At 39.8% G+C, this 25,864-nt stretch overlaps 1 pseudogene; it reads right to left on the reverse strand.

Annotated features, from left to right (window-relative positions):
• The window catches only part of LOC120294085, a 39,512-nt pseudogene that overhangs the window by 5,112 nt on the left and 8,536 nt on the right, over positions 1-25,864 (reverse strand).

Raw genomic sequence — 25,864 nt, forward strand, 5'->3', positions numbered from 1 at the left:
TGTTGGGGCTTGAATATGGGCATGTAACCTGTTTACTTGACTTGGGTTCAAACCCAGATTTGCAAAATCAGCTCAAACCTGTGCATTTGAGGACGATTTTAGCTTGGTTCTAGTGTGGTTTTAGCTATGATTTCTATCTAATCTTGTTCTTTGCATGTGGTAGTATAATCTTGATACTTTAGTTCCACATGAGATTTCTTATGAGTGGAGATTGAAGGCTGCAAACATGGCTCGAGGAGACTATTGGGGTTAGTTTAATGCACACCAAATGTTCGACAAAATGCCCAAATTAAGCTTCGATCTTGAAACGGTCGATTTGAGCTTGATTATTGTGATATTCATGTGCTGTGTTACACCATGTTAGCATAGATCGGTTTAAGGAATTATTATATTATTATTTTAAAAATAATTAAAAAAAGAGAAAAATATGAAAATTTCAAAAATATCAAAAAATGTTAGATAGCATCAAATTAGGATATAAATGACATATATGAAATTTTCCTAATTTTAAAAGGTCATTTTCCTAATTTAATGCTATTTTGGTATTTTATAACCATTTTTGTAAATAATCCATTTTGTGTAGATTAAAACTATTTAAAGTAATTTCATGCATATAGAGTAATTTCATGCATATTTGAACTCTCATTTTGCTCATGGGGGTCCTGTCCCGGGGCGTGATAACAAGGCCATGTAATATTATTTGCCTGACTTGTATCGGGTTTACCTTTTCCGCGTTTATTTTCAAGTCATTTCAATTTCTTGGATGTTTACTTACGCGCCACTTTTCATTATTTTGAGTGTAAATTTCTCTTCTAAATTATGTTAGGATTAGTCTAGACATTAAAAAAAAAACTACAAAAACATTTGCATGGACACTTAGTGGTTTCATAACGATTATAATTGGTAATCAAGATTGTATGGCCATTTAGATAAACAACCTTCCAAGTTAGTGGTACCGCAAGGGCGCTAATAGAAACATTGGCGTAAACAAGTCCCCGTTCCTAGAAATATCTGGTTGCGTATGAATCGAGACAACACTCCCGTGTCTTGATTGGTTTCTAGCCGACCTCAATAGGCTAGTGGCGACTCCTAAAATTACATAGGTTGTTAATAACTAAAAACGAATCCAACGTCGGGCGGGGTATGGGCTTGGGAGAGCCCGCGCCTAAATCTAGGGCCATTGGTCCACCTCTTTACGCAAATACCCCTAAACTTTCTTCTTCCCCGGACGGAAAAAAGAGGTCGTGACAAATGTCCAAAGTTTTCTCTCGATCTTCTTCGCATTAACAGGTTTCAGTATCCTCTGTTTTCCGCACCCACTCTCATTCCATCCACTTTCCTTCATTTCGCAAACAAAGACTAAAGAGAGAATCGAGCCAAAAGGAAACTCCTTTTGTCCCTTGTCACACTTTCATTGAGAACTCATGACGATCGGCGACCCAATGTGAAGGAAGATGGAAAGTATGATGACAAAAACAATGCCGAATACCTCCGATAAAACTCCAACATTCATGCAGAGAATATCCACTTAGGTTTAGTGCGATGGTTAATCTTTCTTTGCTTAATATCAGTTCTAAAGGTGACCTTGTAAGCAAAGAAGGTTGTTATCTTTAAACGAAATCAATGTCATGAGTTCCCACCCATTGTAAAACAAGGAAGTAGGTACATCGACCGAGCCCTAGTCAGTATGACAGTTGTCCTCCACGAATCAATCGAACAAGAATGCACACTAAACCATAGCGCCAATGAATCGCCAAGTCACACAGATTTGATAATGCAGGCTACCTTTCCTAATACATAACATGAGGAGGCAATTATATTGTTGATGCAGGGAATGACCTCTTAGTAAGACCAAGAAAAGGCTGCAGCGAATGAACGATAGAAAATGCTGGATCAGCGGAGATTGACTAATCAATGTGTGATATTCACTAATCGACCATATATAAGAGAAAACTTCCCAGGGCAAAACTCTGTCAACATCCACGGCCATGTACCGTTCCAAGTGATTCACAGAACACACACCTCTCTCATTCTTCCTTCTTATAGCCAGCACGGAAGTAGACTCCATGCTATTTATTTGATACATGTACAAGCACGAACGTCGGCTAAAAGGTTACCTTTATACTCAGTAGTGCCATTAACTGAAAAATGAACTCTGGGTGACCAGGCCAAGCCGCTCCTGTGACCAAGTTTCCATCGGTGAAGCAGCGATCGATTGGATCAGGTTCTAACCATGTGGCGCCGGCTAGTACCACGTCGAGCTTCACAGCAGGATATGCTGTACATTTCTTCCCCTGCAACAAATCACGATGAATACACCGGTTATACCCTGATGATCTCAAGATACAATAACACAGAATGCCATTCAACTTCAGAAAATTTTCATGTCAAATGCTAAAACTCAACAGGGCCTCACATTCCACTGGCTCTAATTTCATTTCATCACACTTTAATACCACACCAATCTGTTGAAAAGCCTTATACATTTAAACTTGAATAGCAGATAAGGGACATGTGCCTATCTCCGTGACTTTTTCTGATACATTCTACCTTAGTGTTCGATTGAAATATGGAGAAGTTCACAATCACAGACGCCGAGAGTCGCAGTTAAAGTAATCGCCACCACAAGAAGTTCCTCAAGATCATTATGAGCATTCTCAAAAGACTGATGAATTTATACAGAAACTCCTACAACTGCTACCAGATAACATGCTAATCAACAGTTTTGTCCCATTATTAAAATCCATTATCCAGAAACTACCTTGAGAATACCAGCAGCAGCCAGAATCTGCTGCCCATGGCAAATTGAGGCAACTGGCTTCTTGGCCTCCATGAAATCCTTAACTAGAGCAATCACTTTCCCATCCAAGGCCAAATATTCTGGGGCACGACCTCCAGGGATGACAAGGGCATCATAACTTGAGGCATCCAAACCCTCAAAGTCAGCTGTAAGAGTAAAATCATGGCCAGGTTTCTCGCTGTAAGTCTGGTCACCTTCAAAATCATGAATTGCAGTTGGGCAAGTGTCACCACTCTTCTTCTCGGGGCAGACTGCATCAACATGGCACCCTAGAGCTTGAAGAGACTGAAAAGGTACGTATACCTCATAATCTTCCATGTAGTCCTATAATAGCAAGCCATGGGCAAAAGGTTTTATCAAACTCCGCTTAAACTGTATGGCCTCGTGACATGTTAAGTAGAAGCGAGCTCGTGACAAACCGCCCAAATTCATGCACAAGCGCAACTACTCATAATGTCTTTTGCTCCCTTTCAGATAAAGTATAAATTCAACAATATGAGCAATGTAACTCGTTTATCCTATTTAGTCATTCTTTGATTGAAAAGTGAATTTGATTAGTTGAATAGCAGAAAAATAAAATAAGTTAAATGAACCATCCATCAAGGATAAGGATAAGCATTGGGTCCATGACAGTCTTCACCTAGAATTGCTTAAGAGTAACCAGCCACTTGGAAGGACTACTCCTCCTGTGACAACTAACCCTGACAATCATAGACTCACCTAGAACAGAGATCTGTAATGTTGTTTAAAACAGAACGGCGGTAATTGACCCACGAATTAGATGGAACCAAATGCGGATTTAACTGAGTGGCTCAACTGCTATTTTAATATAAAGAGCTAATCCAATGCAAGCTAGCACCAATTCTTTTCAGGAAATATTTCTCTTGAATAATATTTTCACATATCATAATTACCATACTTCACTTCCATAACTCAAATACGCTCGAGTCGCCGGAACAGATTCGCCCGACTAACAACGAGCAGAGATAATCAAAGACCGAGAAGCTACTGCGGTACCTGACGAGGACGCTGTGAGATTTGAGCAGAGTCTGCAGCCGAACGATCGGTCGAGGCTTCGGTGGAGGTGGAAAGGGCGTCTGCCGAGGCGGAGGCGGAGGTGGGGGTCGGCGTCGGAGTCGGGGGCGACGGAGTCGCGAGAGGGCGTCGAGGCGGAGGCGGCGTCGGAGGCAACCGCCTTGAGGAGCGTCGGAGTCGCGAGAGGGCGTCGGGGGCGGAGGCGGCGTCGGAGGCAACCACCTTGAGGAGCGTCGGAGTCGCGAGAGGGCGTCGGCGTCGGAGTCGGGGGCGACGGAGGCAACCGGCTTGAGGGGCGTCGGAGTCGATAATGGAGAGAGAGGGCTCGTCGTCGAGAATGGAGAGAGAGAGCAGAGGAGGGGAAGAGAAGCAGTTATGCGCGAGAATGGAGAGAGAGATGCGACTTTTTTGTTCTCCTCCGCAACGGAACGGAACGGAGAAGGGAGAGAGAGAGAGAGAGAGAGAGAGAGGAGAGAGAGGACGATTCGACAGGGGGCGCAGGCGTCGCAGAGAAGAGAGCAAAGTAGGGAGCGTCATAGTGGTGGGCCCCACATGTAGCACCCCGAACCCTTCGGCGATCACCACAAGCTCTGATGTTACACTTTATTACCTTTCTTTCTTTCTAACAAGCGTCCTGATTTGCAAACACATTTTTTTTTTTTTAAAACGATCGGTCCCAACGCGACTCATAGCGGAAGCAAATTAAACATCACCATCTATCCCCCTACCAATCCATGATACAAATACACACCAGCTAAACATTATGATTTTTATAAACAAACATCGACATATTATTTACATATATTTTCAAGATGGGACTACTCTCAGGTCGGTACAACAAAAGGAAAGGCTAGGACTCAGCCACGTCCAGCCTAAAACCTCAAAAAGAAACCTCGACCCTCAACATCATGCGAGCACAAAAACCCCCCATCGAAAGTGTCGATTATCTACATCAAAAGAGATCCAGCTCCTACTCATCGCGCGCAGGTCTAACACCCAACCCGGTGCATCGGGTGGTGGCGGCGGCAGCATCCTCGCATAACTCCATCCCGTCGAACGTGCACGTAAATGAACTCTTGTATGACAGACCCCGGCCAGGCCGATATCATACATCACTAAACATCGCACTCGGATAAAAGTCAGTCCGGGAACAGAGGGACAATCTATCTCCGTACACTCAACCTCTACATCAGACGGTAGACCATAGAATACACCACGCGAGACGGCAGGAAGCGACATATTGGCTAATCTGAAATGTTATCCCCAAAAGGGGTGAGTACAACCACTCAGCAGATAGGGAAATCCAATAACAACTCAATGCATCATGCAAATTACACATGCATTGCGTGCATCACTTACCTCGCAGCCGTGCACACACTATCATGCATCATCATATCACATCACATATAATCATCATCATCGTGGCATATCATGCATATCATCATTATCATCATGCAGTTCATCATGCATATATTATCGTAGGTGATCATCATATCACATCACATGCCATCATCATCATGCATCATCATGCATATATTATCATAGGTGATCATCATATCACATCACATGCCATCATCATCATTATCATCATGCATATCATCATGCATATAATATCATGGGTGATCATCATATCACATCACATCACATCACATCTCATCATCATGCATATCATCATGCATATCATATCATGGGTGATCATCATATCACATCACATCTCATCATCATCATTATCATTATCATCATGCATATCATATCATGGGTGATCATCATATCACATCACATCTCATCATCATCATCATCATCATCATCATCATCATGCATATCATCATGCATATCATCATGCATATCATATCATGGGTGATCATCATATCACATCACATATCATCATCATCATCATCATGCATGAGTTAATTATCATTTTTATCTTTCAATTTTGATCACCACATCACCCATTTCTCAAATCATCAATCTCATCATCAACCCTTCGGCGTAAACCTCCGACGTGGCTCCATCATCAACCCTTCGGGCGAGAAACCTCCGACGGGGCTCCCGCAAACTCAGCCATCCCATGGCCACCGGGCTTCCGGCCCCCACATTCCGGGCATCTCGCATCTCAACTAGCATCACGAGGCATTCCCTTCGGGCAGAAACCTCCGACAGGGCTTCCGGCCTTTACCCTTCTAGCCAGGCATCCCGCACCCCACTCCTGGCATCGCGAGGCATTCCTTTCGGGCAAAGACCTCCGACAAGGCTTCCGGCCCCCCCACATTCCGGGCATCCTAAATCTCCTGTGGAATCACTGGAATTACGCCACTAGGCCACCAGACATCATCATCCACCACAACCTCTTACTCATTTACCATCATCCACATATACCATTTCTTTATCTCAATTTAACATGGCAATTGGCATGGTATCAAACAAATCACAATTGACATGGAATTCACACTTGCATCTCAATTCATATGTCATACACATGCCAAAACTTTATCCCATACACATCTCAATTCAATACATGTACAAGGACCATGTCATACGCATACCAAGACTTTATCACATATATATCTCAATCCAATTCATGTGCAAAGACCTCATCACACATATGCCACACAAATAGAATTGAATCCATGGCCAAATAAAAATCCATTTTATTTTATTATTATTTTATTATTATTTTATTATTTTATTATTTTATTTATTTATTTTCATAAATAAATATTTAATTTAATATCTATGATTTTCCCAAAATCATAGTATTCAAACAATCACTAAACAAATCAATAGGATCACAATTTCATACAAAATTCATGGCCAAATTGAATTTCTCATAATTTCACAATTTCCACAAATTAGCACATGATATTCGGATAATGACCAGAATTGCACAGTTTCCAAATAAATTCGATTAAAATACTCATATGGCCTTCAAAAATTACGAAATTTCACAGAGTGATAGCCAACACATTTTCGTGCACTTTTCATGAAGAACTCTAATCCAAATGCTTTTTAGATTAATTTATACAACCCCACGAAACTTCTGGAACCACTACCGCGTCGTCCAGAATACACTTCTCCGAAATGTTTAGATTTCACCCATCTATTCTCTTTCGTTTCCTCTGAAATTTTATTATGTTATGTACCAAGGTGTCCTTTACAAGTTTCATGAATATATCTAGGTCAAATAACCATATTATGGTCACCATTTAAGTCCATCAAGTCTCGGGTGTCTCGGAACACACCACCAGAATCAATCATCTCCAAGATCTAGCCGATTAACTAGGCTATACTCGTTCATTTCTCTTCAAATTTGAGTATGTTTTAATTTAAGGTGTTACCTACAACTTTCATGAAGACAACGAAGTGATATCTTCAACAGAAATCAACATGCAACCAGGAAATCAACAAGAGGTCAGTGAAGATTTCGCAGATCTAGGGTTTCCGTATGATAGAACTTTTGACCCCTCAAATCTCCATCGTTTTCTACTAAATTTCAGTATGTCATACTACAAGATGTTAGATTCAACTTGCATGAAGACACCGAAGCCAAAATCGGACTCCAAACACACATGCAAACTCAAACATGCTACTGACTCCATTAAACCGAACAAGAACAGTCACACGGTTTACAAATAACCAACTCTTACCTCGGTCTTTCGCACGAATCATACCTAAAATCTAACATGCAAACACCACAACAAACATGCAAGAGAAGTTACGGACTCCACTTGCCTCTAGGATGGACAAACGACGAGCACACGGCGGCGAATCGGGCGGACGGACGGCCGGGCACGGCGAACGGGCGGCTCCCTCCTTCCTCTCCTCTCGGTTTCTCCCTTCCGCTCGAACTCTCTCTCTCTCTCTCACCCTTTCTCGGCCAAATGATCAAGAAGAACCGGCCACTCCTCTTCTCTCTCTCTTTTTATATCCCCTAAAGCCCATGATTAGCAATGATTACTTTGCCTACAAACCCACCAATGCATGCCATTCCTTCATGCCACTTGTCTTATTGGGTTTTTATTTTGAATTTGGATGGGCTTGGGCTTAGGCCCATCCGGCCACTCCCCTTGGGCTGGTCGAATTCTTCCTTTGGGCTCTAATGGGCCGACAAGCTTGGCCCACCAAGCTTTAGGCTAATGGGCCCAAGGCCCATTTCGAATTTCAACCCCTTTTTCCTTCTTTTTTTTTTTTTTTTTTTGAAATTCCTTCTATAAATATTTCTAAATTTCAATTCTCAATCTTGGCCAAAGTCTTGGGATATTTTAATTATTGAAATTTAATTCATATGGCCAAGCATAGATTATTAATCTATTAAATTTAAACAATCATAAGCACAAATCATCAAATTAAAAGACTAACGGCCAAAACATAAGCCATGAAAATTCTACCACCTAATTAAAGACTTTAACACACCTTATAGCTCGGCTTTGAATTTCTGGGATGCCACAATTCTCCCCACCTTAGAGAATTTCGTCCTTGAAATTCAAGCACTACTCGCACCTTCTTGAAATAAATAAGGATACTTTTCCTTCATCTGATCCTCACTCTCCCATGTGGCTTCCTCCACATCATGATGTCGCCATAACACTTTAACTAATGGGATTTTCTTAGTCTTAAGAATTTGCTCCTTTCGATCCAATATCTGCACAAGCTCTTCAATGTACCTTACTTTCTCATCCATTTTGATGGCTTCATGATCGAGTATATGACCAGGATCCGGCTGGTACTTCCTCAACATCGATACATGAAACACATCGTGCAGATTTTCTAACTTAGGAGGTAACGCTAAACGATAAGCCACATCTCCTATCCTTTCAAGAATTTCAAAAGGTCCAACAAACCTAGGTCTTAGCTTACCCTTCATCCCGAATCGAGATATTCCTTTCATTGGAGATACCTTAAGGAATACATGGTCTCCTACACTAAATTCCAAAGGCCTTCTACGTCTATCTGCGTAGCCTTTCTGTCTACTCTGAGCTGCCCTAAGCTTTTCTCTAATAATATCGACAGCTTCAGCGGTAACTTGTACCAGATCAGGTCCTATCAACTTCCTTTCACCCACTTCACTCCAACAGACAGGAGTTCTACATCTCCTTCCATATAATGCTTCATAAGGTGCCATGCCTATACTCTTCTGAAAGCTATTGTTATAGGCAAACTCTACCAAATGCAATCTTTCATCCCAATTTCCTTTGAAATCGATTACACAGGCTCTCAGCATATCCTCCAGTATTTGGATTACTCGTTCTGATTGACCATCTGTCTGAGGATGAAAAGCAGTACTAAACTGAAGCTTAGATCCTAATGCAACTTGAAGACTTTTCCAAAAATTCGAAGTAAACCTCGAATCTCGATCTGAAGTAATGGTCACTGGAACACCATGTAAGCGTACCACTTGACTTACATACATGTCCGCATACTTATCCATTGGGTAGTCCATGTGAATTGCTAAGAAATGAGCCGACTTAGTCAAACAATCCATTATAACCCAAATTGAATCATGACTACTTGATGTCCTTGGCAATCCTTGCACAAAGTCCATCGTTATATGTTCCCATTTCCATTCAGGAATGTCCAATGGTCTCAAAAGTCCTGCGGGTTTACGATGCTCCGCTTTCACTTGCTGACACGTCAAACATTGAGATACGTACTTAGCCGTATCTGCCTTCATACCATTCCACCAAAATTGCTGACGCAAATTTCTATACATCTTTGTACTACCTGGGTGGATACTATAATTACTCTTACGTGCCTCCGACAAAATTTCCTTTCTCAATTCCTCATTGTCGGGAACACAAAGTCGTCCTTGACATCTTACTATTCCATCATCAGAGATCTGAAATTCTGATCTTTTCCCTAAAGATACAGCATCTTTCACTTTCAAAATCTCTGGGTCAAATTCTTGCAGGATTTTAATTCTCTGGATAATCTCTGGCTCAATCCTTAATGCACTAAGCCTGCCAGTAAGACAATCCATTTCCAATTTAAATTCGGAATTTGCTACAGATTCTAACAATTTCCACTCCGCCATTCTCAAACTAGCTATTTCCATAGCTGACTTTCGACTAAGAGCATCTGCTACTCTATTCGCTTTTCCTGGATGATATCTTATCTCACAATCATAATCCTTCAACAACTCCATCCACCTCTTTTGTCTCATGTTCAACTCCTTTTGTGAGAACAGATACTTCAAACTTTTATGATCCGTATAAATCTCAAACTTTTCCCCATACAAATAGTATCTCCATATCTTTAAGGCAAACACTATAGCCGCTAGCTCTAAATCATGCGTCGGATAATTCAACTCATGGGGTTTCAATTGTCTGGATGCATAGGCTACAACCTTGCCATGCTGCATCAACACACATCCTAGTCCTTTGTAAGATGCATCACTATACACTGTAAAACCATCAGGTCCAGTAGGTATAGTCAGAACTGGAGTCAAAGTCAATTTCCTTTTGAGCTCCTGAAAACTCCTTTCACATTCTCCGTTCCATTCAAACTTCTCATTCTTTCAAGTCAATTTAGTTAAAGGTCATGCCGGTCTTGAAAATCCTTCAATGAACCTTCTATAATAACCAGCCAGTCCTAAGAAACTTCGTATCTCAGTAGGTGTCGTCGGTCTCGGCCAATTCACTACCATTTCAACTTTTGCTGGGTCTACTGCAATTCCATTTCCTGACACCACATGTCCTAGAAATATTATCCGGTCCAACCAGAATTCACACTTACTAAACTTAGCATACAACTTATGCTCTCTCAAAGTTTGCAAAACTATCCTCAAATGATGCTCATGCTCTTTAGGCCCTTTTGAATATACCAAAATATCATCAATAAAAACAATTACAAACTGGTCTAAATAAGGCTGAAATATTCTATTCATCAAATCCATAAATGCGGCAGGTGCATTAGTCAATCCAAATGGCATAACAAGGAACTCATAGTGTCCATAACGAGTTCTAAACGCAGTCTTAGGAATGTCCTCCTTCTTAATTCTTAACTGATGGTATCCCGACCTCAAGTCAATCTTAGAGAAAACTGAACTTCCCTGGAGTTGGTCAAACAAGTCATCAATTCTAGGCAAAGGATACTTATTCTTAATGGTCACTTGATTCAACTGCCTATAGTCAATACACAAGCGCATCGATCCATCTTTCTTTTTCACAAACAAGACCGGTGCACCCCAAGGTGAAGCACTTGGTCTAATGAATCCTTTGTCAAGCAATTCTTGCAGTTGCACTTTCAATTCCTTCAATTCAACTAAGGCCATTCTATACGAGGCTTTTGATATTGGTCCTGTTCCAGGCATTAATTCAATTTCAAATTCAATCTGGCGGCAATCCAGGCAATTCCTCGGGAAATACATCTTGAAATTCGTTAACTACACGAACTTCCTCGAGATTAGGCTCCTTCCTTGCATAATCTCTAACTATGGCTAGGTACCCTTGACATCCTTCGTCAAGTAACTTACAAGCTTCTACTGCCGAAATAAGCGCTACAGGCAAATGGGTCTGACCTCCTAAAATTCACAACTAGACGATCGGGTAAAACGAATTGAATCACTCTTCTATAACAATCCATTCTAGCCCGATACTTACGAAGCCAGTCCATTCCTATAATAACATCAAAATCATACATAGCCATTACAACCAAGTCTATTTCCATGTCCTTTCCTCCCATGGATATCTTACAATTCCCACACACCAACGTAGACAATACCATATCCTTTAAAGGCGTGGAAACGCAAAGAGGCATCTCAAGAGGGCATAACTTCTATCTTATTCAAACATCTATATCTTTCAGACACAAACGAATGCGTTGCACCCGTGTCAAACAATGCATATGCCTTTTCACCATTAATAAGAATCGTACCTGAGATAACATTTTTGGAAGCTTCCACTTCCTCCTGGGTAATCGCATACACCCTTCCTTGTGCAGGCGGTCTCTGAGGATTTCCTTGCGGATTCGACCTAACAGCACTCTGATATCCCTGTCGCACCGAGCCAACACTCACTTGCGACCTCTCTTGTGGGCAATTCCTCCTAAGATGACCTACTTGTCCACAACCAAAACATTTATGTTGTCCCGTACAAGGTCCTGGGCCATGTCTCCCATTACACCTCTGGCAAATACCAGGCTGATAGGGTGCTTTCCCTATATTCAGACCACTCCTTACTCCTCCAAAATTACTCTTCTTCTTCACATTCCAGGTCTGACCTTGACCAGAATAAGGTCTCTTCCCCTTTCTCACATCACTAAAATTCAACGGTTTCTTAAACTCCGACCTTTCTCTCAACAGCTCCTGCTCCACTAATTGCGGCCTTTCATAAAGCTCATTATAATCTCTAATATTCAAAGGCACCAGTTGCTTCCTAATGTCAGTCCTCAGCCCTTTCAGGAATCTCTTAGCCTTCTCCTCCTGATCCTCAATCAATCTAGGAGCATATCTAGACAATTCAGAAAATCTAGCCTCATACTGATCTACAGTCAACCCTTTTGTTCTAGCTGAACAAATTCAGTAATCTTTCTATCCTTAGCACAATCAGAGAAATGCTTCATATTGAAAGCTCTAACAAACTCCTCCCAATTAACATCAGTACCTGGTGGAAAGATTATGTCCTTCGAAGCTCTCCACCAAAACTTCGCATTCCCCTCCAATTGATACTTTGCTAAGACTATTTTCTCAGCATCGGTGCAGTCCAACAGCCGGAAAATTCGTTCCATCCCATCAATCCAATGCTCTGCCTCCTCAGGACTTCCCATTCCATTAAACTTAAGTGGCTTCAGCTTCAAAAACTGCTCCACTAGTCCTTGAGTACGGCGTTCTGCTCCAGGCTGTTGCTGCGCCTGCCTCTCCATCAGATTTCCAATATTGGCTAATGCCTGCAGGATATCTTCCATTCGGGGTTCAGTCCTTGCAGCAGAGGCTTCAGCCCTCGATGGATGAGCACTTCCAGCTCGCACCATGACTTTCCTACAATTTCCAAGCATTGCCTCAGGAATAATCTGAGACTCACTGCCTCCACTTAAAGCAACTACTACTACTACATAAGTAACATATACATGTTACTGGCAATTCAAGGCAAACTACTGGGGATCTACGAGTGAATACCCATCACCCGTTATTCAATTATTTCATTTTAGATCCTATGGTGTGTATTGTCATCATGTTCCTCAATTCCCAAATGAGGCTCCTTATCACTCCACCTATAACCATTCGCTCTGATACCAAAAAGGAGCGTTGTAGCACCCCAAACCCTTCGGCGATCACCACAAGCTCTGATGTTACACTTTATTACCTTTCTTTCTTTCTAACAAGCGTCCTGATTTGCAGACACATTTTTTTTTTTTTTTTTAAAACGATCGGTCCCAACGAGACTCATAGCGGAAGCAAATTAAACATCACCATCTATCCCCTACCAATCCATGATACAAATACACACCAGCTAAACATCAGGATTTTTATAAACAAACATCGACACATTATTTACATATATTTTCAAGATGGGACTACTCTCGGGTCGGTACAACAAAAGGAAAGGCTAGGACTCAGCCACGTCCAGCCTAAAACCTCAAAAAGAAACCTCGACCCTCAACATCATGCGAGCACAAAAACCCCCCCATCGAAAGTGTCGATTATCTACATCAAAAGAGATCCAGCTCCTACTCATCGCACGCAGGTCTCACACCCAACCCGGTGCATCAGGTGGTGGCGGCGGCAGCATCCCTCGCATAACTCCATCCCGTCGAACGTGCACAGAAATGAACTCTTGTATGACAGGACCCCTAGCCAGGCCGATATCATACATCACTAAACATCGCACTCGGATAAAAGTCAGTCCGGGAACAGAGGGACAATCTATCTCCGTACACTCAACCTCTACATCAGACGGTAGACCATAGAATACACCACGCGAGACGGTAGGAAGCGGCATATTGGCTAATCTGAAATGTTATCCCCGAAAGGGGTGAGTACAACCACTCGCGAGATAGGAAATCCAATAACAACTCAATGCATCATGCAAATTACACATGCATTGCAGGCATCACTTACCTCACAGCCAGGCACACACTATCATGCATCATCATATCACATCACATATAATCATCATCATCGTGGCATATCATATATCATCATTATCATCATGCAGTTCATCATGCATATATTATCGTAGGTGATCATCATATCACATCACATGCCATCATCATCATGCATCATCATGCATATATTATCATAGGTGATCATCATATCACATCACATGCCATCATCATCGTGCATCATCATGCACATCATCATGCATATCATCATGCATATAATATCATGGGTGATCATCATATCACATCACATCTCATCATCATGCATATCATCATGCATATCATATCATGGGTGATCATCATATCACATCACATCTCATCATCATCATTATCATCATGCATATCATCATGCATATCATATCATGGGTGATCATCATATCACATCACATCTCATCATCATCATCATCATGCATATCATCATGCATATCATATCATGGGTGATCATCATATCACATCACATATCATCATCATCATCATCATCATGCATGAGTTAATTATCATTTTTATCTTTCAATTTTGATCACCACATCACCCATTTCTCAAATCATCAATCTCATCATCAACCCTTCGGGCAGAAACCTCCGACAGGGCTCCATCATCAACCCTTCGGGCAGAAACCTCCGACAGGGCTCCCGGCAAACTCAGCCATCCCATGGCCACCGGGCTTCCGGCCCCCCACATTCCGGGCATCTCGCATCTCAACTAGCATCACGAGGCATTCCCTTCGGGCAGAAACCTCCGACAGGGCTTCCGGCCTTTACCCTTCTAGCCAGGCATCCCGCACCCCACTCCTGGCATCGCGAGGCATTCCTTTCGGGCAAAGACCTCCGACAAGGCTTCCGGCCCCCCCACATTCCGGGCATCCTAAATCTCCCAGGGAATCACTGGAATTACGCCACTAGGCCACCAGACATCATCATCCACCACAACCTCTTACTCATTTACCATCATCCACATATACCATTTCTTTATCTCAATTTAACATGGCAATTGGCATGGTATCAAACAAATCACACTTGACATGGAATTCACACTTGCATCTCAATTCATATGTCATACACATGCCAAAACTTTATCCCATACACATCTCAATTCAATACATGTACAAGGACCATGTCATACACATACCAAGACTTTATCACATATATATATCTCAATCCAATTCATGTGCAAAGACCTCATCACACATATGCCACACAAATAGAATTGAATCCATGGCCAAATAAAAATCCATTTTATTTTATTATTATTTTATTATTATATTATTATTTTATTATTATATTTATTTATTTTCATAAATAAATATTTAATTTAATATCTATGATTTTCCCAAAATCATAGTATTCAAACAATCACTAAACAAATCAATAGGATCACAATTTCATACAAAATTCATGGCCAAATTGAATTTCTCATAATTTCACAATTTCCACAAATTAGCACATGATATTCGGATAATGACCAGAATTGCACAGTTTCCAAATAAATTCGATTAAAATACTCATATGGCCTTCAAAAATTACGAAATTTCACAGGGTGATAGCCAACACATTTTCGTGCACTTTTCATGCAGAACTCTAATCCAAATGCTTTTTAGATTAATTTATACAACCCCACGAAACTTCTGGAACCACTACCGCGTCGTCCAGAATACACTTCTCCGAAATTTTTAGATTTCACCCATCTATTCTCTTTCGTTTACTCTGAAATTTTAGTATGTTATGTACCAAGGTGTCCTTTACAAGTTTCATGAATAGATCTAGGTCAAATAACCATAGTATGGTCACCATTTAAGTCCATCAAGTCTCGGGTGTCTCGGAACACACCACCAGAATCAATCATCTCCAAGATCTAGCCGATTAACTAGGCTATACTCGTTCATTTCTCTTCAAATTTGAGTATGTTTTAATTTAAGGGGTTACCTACAACTTTTATGAAGACAACGAAGTGATATCTTCAACAGAAATCAACATGCAACCAGGAAATCAACAAGAGGTCAGTGAAGATTTCGCAGATCTAGGGTTTCCGTATGATAGAATTTTTGACCCCTCAAATCTCCATCGTTTTCTACGAAATTTCATTATGTCATACTACAAGATGTTAGCTTCAACTTTCATGAAGACACCAAAGCCAAAATCGGACTCCAAACACACATGCAAACTCAAACATGCTACTGACTCCAGCAAACCGAACAAGAACAGTCACACGGTTTACAAATAACCAACTCTTACCTCGGTCTTTCGCACGAATCATACCTAAAATCTAACATGCAAACACCACAACAAACATGCAAGAGAAGTTACGGACTCCACTTGCCTCTAGGATGGACAAACGACGAGCACACGGCGGCGAATCGGGCGGACGGACGGCGGGGCACGGCGAACGGGCGGCTCCCTCCTTCCTCTCCTCTCGGTTTCTCCCTTCCGCTCGAACTCTCTCTCTCTCTCTCTCACCCTTTCTCAGCCAAATGATCAAGAAGAACCGGCCACTCCTCTTCTCTCTCTCTTTTTATATCCCCTAAAGCCCATGATTAGCAATGATTACTTTGCCTACAAACCCACCAATGCATGCCATTCCTTCATGCCACTTGTCTTATTGGGTTTTTATTTTGAATTTGGATGGGCTTGGGCTTAGGCCCATCCGGCCACTCCCCTTGGGCTGGTCGAATTCTTCCTTTGGGCTCTAATGGGCCGACAAGCTTGGCCCACCAAGCTTTAGGCTAATGGGCCCAAGGCCCATTTCGAATTTCAACCCTTTTTCCTTCTTTTTTTTTTTTTTTTTGAAATTCCTTCTATAAATATTTCTAAATTTCAATTCTCAATCTTGGCCAAAGTCTTGGGATATTTTAATTATTGAAATTTAATTCATATGGCCAAGCATAGATTATTAATCTATTAAATTTAAACAATCATAAGCACAAATCATCAAATTAAAAGACTAACGGCCAAAACATAAGCCATGAAAATTCTACCACCTAATTAAAGACTTTAACACACCTTATAGCTCGGCTTTGAATTTCTGGGATGCCACACCACACGCGGCCCCGTGCGAATTTTGAACCCCTGACGCCCTCGCTTACGTGGCGCCACGTGTCGATCGCTGAGTGGTTTAACCCACCGCCTACGTGGAGGGTAAAACCCACCCAATATTTCCTCGCAAGATGTGCGGTGGGAAAAGGTGACCTGGCATCCGCACCCGGCTTACGTATACAATACATCGTGACAACTTGCATCCTATCTGCCAAGGTTCTCACCATGTTCAAGCTTTTTTTCCTCTTTTTCTTTTTCACTTTAGAAAAAGTTAATACAAATGGTCCATCAATTTTGACTAACATAGAATTCGTTAAATACGATTCCTAAACTTTAACTCAACATATAAAATGTTTGCGAAATTTTTTATATATAAACTTTTGATATTTGTTCAATATGGTCTCTAGACTATATAGTTGAAAAAATTCAATGGTATTATTGAACAGTTTTATATAATTAAAGGATTAAATTGAATGTGTACAAAAAGTTCATGAGCCACATTAAACAAATCAAAAATTCATGAATCAAATTGCACATTAAGCCAAAGTTTAGATATCATACTTAACAAATTAAAAGTTGATTGGCCATATTACACATTAAATCAAAATCCATAGATTATTTATGTCATTTTCTCTTACTTTTAACATCACAAAAAATCTTGAACCGCGCGCCCATGAATTTTCATAGATTAAAAAAATCTCCAAACTAATGCACCTTATCAGCTTCATCCAAAAAAATCCATTATCATTAAGGATTATAAGCATCTTTAAGTATTTTCTAAATTCATAGCTATTTGATCACGTCAACATGTCATGTCTAATGCTATATCATTATTTGAAGCACCGTCCTCCTCATTTATATAATCAAACTTTGCTATATAAAAATCAGTATCCAAATCTACCTTAGCAAAATGTGCATCATTCACGACATTTCTTTGTATCACAATTTTCACTTGCTTTTTGTGTAGATAACTTAACATACTTTTTAGAATCTCCCGCTTCTTTTTCAATACTCAAAGGCTCCCTCAATTTCAAATTGTAGTGAGGAATGAATATGGTTGGACACTTTTGTATAACTTGTAGGAGCATGAACTTGTTAAAACTCAAACAAATGATAACGAACTCCTTTGTGTGGCCCCAAATGACCTGTGGGGTACATCCACTATATAGGATTTACCTACACAAAAATATTGTAAATTTAATGAACACTTACCAGATATATATATCAATGTACAAAAACCATTAATTAATGAACCTTTTAAAGAATGAGGAAATTGTAAATCACATTTTTTGATGGCTTCATAGAAAATATAAGTATCATGAGTTATTCCCGCCAAATTGGCCCAAACATACGTAAATTCCATATTAAAATTACACATAGTCAATACATTTTGTGTCAATATTTATTTTCGACCAATTAAATGAAATTGTCATCAGTAATGAGTACTCTCTATAGTTCCAATGCAATCCTATAACAAGAACACAAATGTTACTTGATTTATATTTAGTTCATCGTTTTATTGTATAATCGTAACTTAGTTTAAAAATGTAGATAAATTTTTTAATTATTCGTAATCTTCTTTGGAACCTCTCTAAATTGTCGATTAAATGGCTGGATCGAATTTGCTCCCATTTCTCATGCTTCATCCAAAATTAAGTTAAATAGCTTGCATATGGTTTTCCCAAAATACTGAAAATGCTCCCTTGCTAACTTGTTACTTATATTATATCCTAAAATATGAAGCAATATTATTAACTTTTTTGCAACATTAATATTCCTAAATCCTCAGAAACCATATCATGTCTATTTGATAAAACCTCATTGGATTAGCATCTATGCCCATAAACTCTTTTCACCAGGCATTTTCAGTATATGAAAAGGTCATGCACAATTTTTTGTGACCGTATGTTGCTTGATAACAACTATAATATGCACAGCTACACAAAGTTGCTGATATTTCTCTTATTCTTTTTCATGGTTTTTCTCTTTTGGGATAATCATATGATATTAGCTAAAGTAACCAAATAGATTTAGAATAAGAAAAATAATGAATTATCTAGATCATCGATCAATAAAATCTTTATCGACCATCATATATATGCAAACTCCACTCAATAAAGATAACATCAAATAGAAACAAGTCTCACAATAGAACATAAGACATGTCTCACGAACTAGTACTAGTAAGTAATGCAAATAAATTACCCATTACATCAACGTAGCATATGAATAGTTAACATCCTAGTAATGACTACGTTGTGTGAACTTATACTAAATCTTCATGACTTTTTTACCAATCACAATCCAAGTTCATGAGTATTTGCCTATTGTCTTTCTATTTTGCAAAATGATTTAGTGCAAAAAAATATAACTATGAGTCTTGCTTAATCTCAGGTATCATTTTTAACGTCTTCATGATTAGGATCAAACTCCCTCGCAAGAGATATAGCATGACTACTCCTTTCAAAGGCTAAAATTATGTCCATTTGTGTTTCTAACTTAGCAGTTGTAGTCAATTTCTTATGCTTCTTTCCTTGAGATTGCCTCATCAAACTCTGCGCCACTCTTTTTTTTTTTTTTTTTATCGTTTTGAGCCTATTCCACAATCTTTTGACCTACATTAGACTATATTATTATCAGTAAATCTTACACAATCACCAGTATCAAGTTGTGTGCCCAAAATATCCTCATCAACACATAAACTTTGTGTAGTATTATTACATGTGATAATTCCACTAGCAATTGCGTCCCTAAATATTCTATCCAACAAAACTTAAAGATCTGATGTATGCCTTTCATTCTTAGAACTTAACTTTAGGATTTTCCATTTACAATAAGCATTTTAATGAGTTGTATCATAAAGATGAACTTTAAAAAAAGTAAGAAAAAAAGGAGAAACATCTGAATTTTCCTCTTCCACCATTCATCACTTGGATCAACGGTATTCTTTTTCGAATCACATTCTGATCCTGTTTCTTTTAGAGCCAATGTCCTTCATCTTTTCCATTATTCCTTAAGATTATCCCACATACAATTTATTTGACTTTTATTGTACTTTTTACTCATTAGGTCCTCAAACTTCTTATTTATGATTGTTCATCCATTCTTATTGTTGTTTACAGGACGATTGCCATTATCAATTTGTTCGACGCACAACTTACAAAATGTTTCTACATCTTCCAAGCTCCAAATGCATTTTCCTTTAATGAAATTGTCATTTACTAATAAAGTGACATGAAAAAGTTCAAATGATAATAATAAACCAATAGAAACAGAGAAGGTTATGCCTTAATCATCCACCTACATTAACTTCTTTCCTAAACGTTCAATTCAAGCTAAGCATGACTAGCTATGTATAAGTTAATGTAAGCAAACCTCATAAAGAGAATAGCCAGTGGGAGTTAAGCATGACAAGCAACTTGTAGTTTAATTCAAGCTAAAGATTCAAATAATAAACATAATATCCAATTCGATGTGTGCAAACCTCTACCAAATTCAATGTTCAACACAAATGAATTTGTGCCGAAATGTGTAAGTCACTAATCAATGACTCATGGTGAGAATTACTCAAGCTAAGCATGACAAGCAAGAATGGACAAACTCATCCCAAATACTTTCAATAAAAAAGATTAACAATTAAAACACCAAAAGAAGCACACAACAATGAAATTTGCCACGCCCCGAACCCCGAGCGCGCGCACTTCCCACTGCAATCGATCAAATATGCGACATCCCAGGATACGTTGCCAACCCATTCATTTTATTACGCATGCGGAAGCGAAACAATATCAAACACTCATCTATAAACACATAAGTTTAAATACAACACTGGACTGTCTACAAAATAGACTAGCTCAACAAAAGGGGAACTATCCTAAGATCAACTAGTAGGACACGTTCACCGATCCTTCAATTTCCACCTTTCTAGACTTAGGGCTTTGGGTCCTCCACGACCGCCATCTAGGGACCTGAAATTTTGGCCCACAACGGGGTGAGACATTGTCTCAGCAAGTTCAACCCCCTAAACCCATATTAGAAAGAAAATGCACCCTGGGTGGCTTAGTCACATCACACAGAAGACTTACCTCGTCTTAATTTCTTCCTACAAATTAGCACAATTTGTATCACACAATCTTAGGTAGTAATAATAATTCAAACAATTGGAATGACATCACTTTCATATAAATCACAATCGCACTTAGCACGCATTCCAATTATTATTCACTGCCACACAATGGGATAGTCTACTCGCAGTTCAGCTATCTATTGACATTAATGCCAAGCATCACCTCCCCCCTTGGAGCGCAGTTTCGTCACTACGTCGACGGCATTCCAGAATGAGCATAGGTTCAGTTGACCTAGCCTCTACTGCGACCTGCATTCGTTGTAAGGGGCATCCCATATAAGGGCAAGTCCGGCTCAACAGCCCAGGACGATTCCTCTTAGTTATCACACAGCCAAATCATACTCGGCCTCAGGACACTTTGCATTTCACTCAATGCTTCCACTTAAAATAGTGATCCCGGCCATTTTTCTTCATATTAAAAATATTCCAGAAATTACTCACGTGTGTGGGGGCACGCTAATTTCGAACCAGAAAGTCAATATCTCACTTTTTCAAACCCCACTATTTAATATAATAATTAAAATCCAATTTTTTGCATCAAAACCCGACACTTGGGTTTTTATGAATAAAATCCATATTTACCACAATCAACACTCAATTTGCCACATCCATTAATCAAATTTAAATTCTAAATGCACAGCAGTGATTAGCACGAAATTCTGAGCAATTGAGGTCATAAATAATTTTTTTGAATTTTTTTTATAATTTTCGGAATATAATAAAAAATTAAAAATTCCAGAATTTCGAAACAATTAAAATAAAAAAAAAAACATATTATGTCACAGCAAGGCTTATATTAAAATAAACCTACTTAACTTTAAACTAAACACACTTTAACTTAATTAAACACCCTAGTCTAATCCTCAACAAAATAAACTAATCTAACCACCTAAACTTACTAAACTTAGACTTAGCACACTTAGGGCATTATTAACTGTCTAATCAAGATTTAGTGAGTTAAACTCACCCGATTAGTGAGCTGAGCAAACCAAAACGACAGGATCGACACGAGGATCGACTTTCCTCAAGGTGGGCCGAGCATTCGAGGTCGGGAAACCGGCCAAAACGGGCCAAAACCGAGCAGCCATACCCATTTTCTTGGCTGCTGTTCACGGTCGGACGAAGGGGTGCCAATCGCTGGTCGAGTGCGGGAATGGCGGAGAGAGGCGGCGGTAGCTCAGGCGGCGACCGGTGGTGGCTCACGGCGACGGCAACGACGGCAGGAATCTGCTGGAGATGCTGGACGAAGGCTGGAGACGCGGGCTAAGGCGGAGCGGAGAGGCGAGCTGGCCGGCGAGCGGCGCGGGGCAGACACGCGGCGACGGCGACAGCAACAACGGCATGCGAGCAGGTGGCCGGTTGGGCGTGCGAGCAGGCCAGCGAGCTGCTAGTTTCCGTCGGTCTCTCCCTCCTCCCCATTCAAGAAACAAACTCAAGGTTGAAGATGATAGAAATTGGTTGGAAGTGATATCCCACCTTTTGAAGAATAAATCCTCACCCTCCACTTGTCATGATCTTAGGCACTCTTGCCCCCACACCATGACATCACTTGGTGATGTCATACTTCACTATCTTAATCTCCCACAACCTTATTCCAATAGGTTCAATTTCATTTTCCGCCGGGGCATGAATTCTCCAAAATCTTGCACAACACAATTCATTCAATTTCCTTCCAATTGAATCCAATTGAATCCAATTGAAGTCCATAAAATTAATCCAATGTCACCACACTTTAATTCACATAATCACTTGACCATAGAACCATCTTGATCTAAATAATACAGCTAAAAGCGGGCCTACCAATTTTCCGAATCAAATTAGCTATAATTTGATTATTTTGCTGAAAAACTCAGTTTGCATGAAAAATCTTCCGAAGATGAGCCAATGTTCCTAAAATGATTTGTGACACACCATGATTTCCAATTTCTAAATTCGATCTCAATTTCACAGTTAACTTCACTTTTGCACGATACTAGCACGTCCTGATCTACCGGGTAGTTTTTAGAAATTTTCATGCATTTAACCTGTGGTTGATCAATTCAAGCCACCATGTACATCTTTGACACATTTGCGACTTTCAGTTGTCGGGGTAATCTCAAGATTTCAAATACGGACATAGGGTGCATAATCGACAGAAAAGTCGGTCTAGTGATGATCGACAAGAATTGTGCGATCTAGTGGAATCACCAACACTCGATCACATGCCTCTCTCGAGTCGACCTATCTCTGGTCTTTAATCGATTTTTAATTGTGCCGTAATGACCCTTGCAGATTAGCTTGGTCAAAAGGTCGCTTCCTAGTCAAATTCTCGAGTCTGATGCATTAGAAACTCTTAACGGCTTCACCTGATAGACCAATTTTCACACAAGTGGCCAACTCAACTATATGCGTACCAACTAAATGCCCGTCTCAATTTATTGAAAATAGAATTGGAAAATTGGGATGTCACAAAATTGGCAAGTTCACATCCTCTGCAAAAGTAATAGTATAAATTAGGCGAAGCCCTCACAACAACTTAAGACAACCACCTTGTGCCAATTACAAAATTCACTTGGTGACCACATCGCAATGATCAGTCAATACTACTTGATTAGATCAAACAAAAGCGAACACAAACACACAGGACACGCCAATGACGACGATTTCAAACAATGGAGAACAAATCAAAAATGCAATCGAGATGGAGAACCAGATACACACCTGCAATCCTGGAGACGAAGAGGAAATCAAAGTGCCAAAAGGCAAGCAAATTTCAAGAGGGCAAGTGTAGTGAATGAAGTGCAAAGTTGAGCAAGAAAAATTGATAAGAGGCAAAGGCAAAGTGCAGAGCAGGAGCGGAGAGTGAGCGAATGGTGTGTTTATAGATCTAGGGTTTCAATTTTTTGAAAAGGGTAGAATTTGACAGGACGGTGTTAATTTGTGTGTGATTGCCAGAAGGTAATAGATCAATTCATATGAGGGGAGAAGGGGTTGTTGGAAATTTCCTATAATATGGGCTTACATTAATTAGTCGATTTTCTATTTTAAATAATCGGGTTAATGGATATTCCAATATTTGTTGAACCCTATAGTGATCTGATTAAATTGGGTGTTGGCATCTATTAATAACGGGCCTAATTGAGCAGCAAAATATATGCAATTGTGTTTAACTGAAGTCTGTAATGGGAAGGGCCTAGTTGACACGCTGTTGATTAGGGTTTGCTAGGTCCCCTCTCTAACCTATAAAATGGTAGATTATACCTATCAGTTGCTTTAATCCCATTGAAAGCTGCTATACTAAAATAAGTCATAGAGAGGAAGATCTGGCATTCCGATTGATTACTGGCTATCAAATTGATCTATTTTCTTCAAGTGAAGCAATGGCTCAAACAGGTACGCTTTAATTCCGCTGTGTTTATTGTTATTGGTATTTTACAATCATGTATGGATCCATTTTTTATGATTGATTAGTTGTTTATGTGAATAAATTTTCTACATATATGATTGTAGAACCCAAATTTTTTTTTATGAACAAAATTCGAAATTTTCCTCTTTGAGCCGAATATGGGCATTATTTTATTGTGTGGATTTTTTGCTCTATTGATCTTGAAATAGGGCTTTTGTTCTACATGTCGAGATCTTTTCAACCATATATAATTTGTATAATTTCATTGAGAATTGAGAGAGATTTTTCTAATCCGATTTGTATGCCTCGCTTGAGATCGCAGTCCACCTCCTGCTTCGCGATTCGCCAAGATAAACGACAATCCGCCCTCGCGTGTTCGGTCTGATTTTTAGGTGCGTCGAGGAAGCATGTGGCGATTGACTGTCGGTGCGCGTTTTGGGAACGAGTTCGTATTTTTGAAACCCTAGTGTTTCGGCTGCTAAGTGAGCCCGCGGTTTCGGTTGCGTACTGTTGCGAGACAACAGTATCCTAAAACTGCGGAGATGGTCGAAATTAGAACTCTGGAACAGTTTTTTTTTTTTCAAAGTTGTTGACTGATTGTAGGCCGGATTTGCCAGCAAGTAAGTAGTGCAGAGCTTGGGATTTGACTACTTCGAACTATGCCCATTATTTTTTTTTAGGAGATTGTTTTCGGAAAGCATTGGTATATTCATCATGATGCATAGGTTTTATCATTAATTATTTTATTTTTGGGGATGCACCCGTCTGATGCGTAAAATTACGGATCATAGGATCGAGGGATAGTATTCTGCCGACTATGCATGTAAGGTCTTAGGGTGCCAAGGCATTATGTGATATGTGTGCGGTGGCGATCGCCAAAAATTGCAATTGATGTGCGAAAGTCTTTTACGTGCACACTCTCTTTGGCCAATGCTCTTTGAAGGAGACTTAAAAAGGTTTTGAATCCAAATATTCCATGGCATCTGCGCTTTTATCTTATTGTCAAGTGTCCACATCTATTTTGTTTGGTGCTTTAAATTCTTCTGCTTATGCTGGAAGAGTGTGCTTCTTTCGATTATCATAATAGTAGTCTTTAGTTTCTTCTAGTCGCCCTCATACTTTAATGGGTTATAGCTTCATCGTGATTGTCACGTATAGCCAGATTGAGAATGTATTCTATGCATTATGATCAGGATGATGCTTTATTATAGATTTAGATAGCACGGCAGAGTTAATGTAGATATTGCAGCAGCTACGGTCGATTTATTGTTGCGATTGACCATTACATAAGGAGGCTGAACGATGCTTCGATGTTACTACGTAAATGACTTATTTCTTACGGATTGAGTTTCCTTTTCCTTTTGAATTTTGCTTGAGGAGGAAATCCTTGTTTGATG

This window comes from Eucalyptus grandis, chromosome 5 (genome assembly GCF_016545825.1).
Source record: "Eucalyptus grandis isolate ANBG69807.140 chromosome 5, ASM1654582v1, whole genome shotgun sequence".
In the NCBI taxonomy this organism is placed as follows: Eukaryota; Viridiplantae; Streptophyta; class Magnoliopsida; order Myrtales; family Myrtaceae; genus Eucalyptus; species Eucalyptus grandis.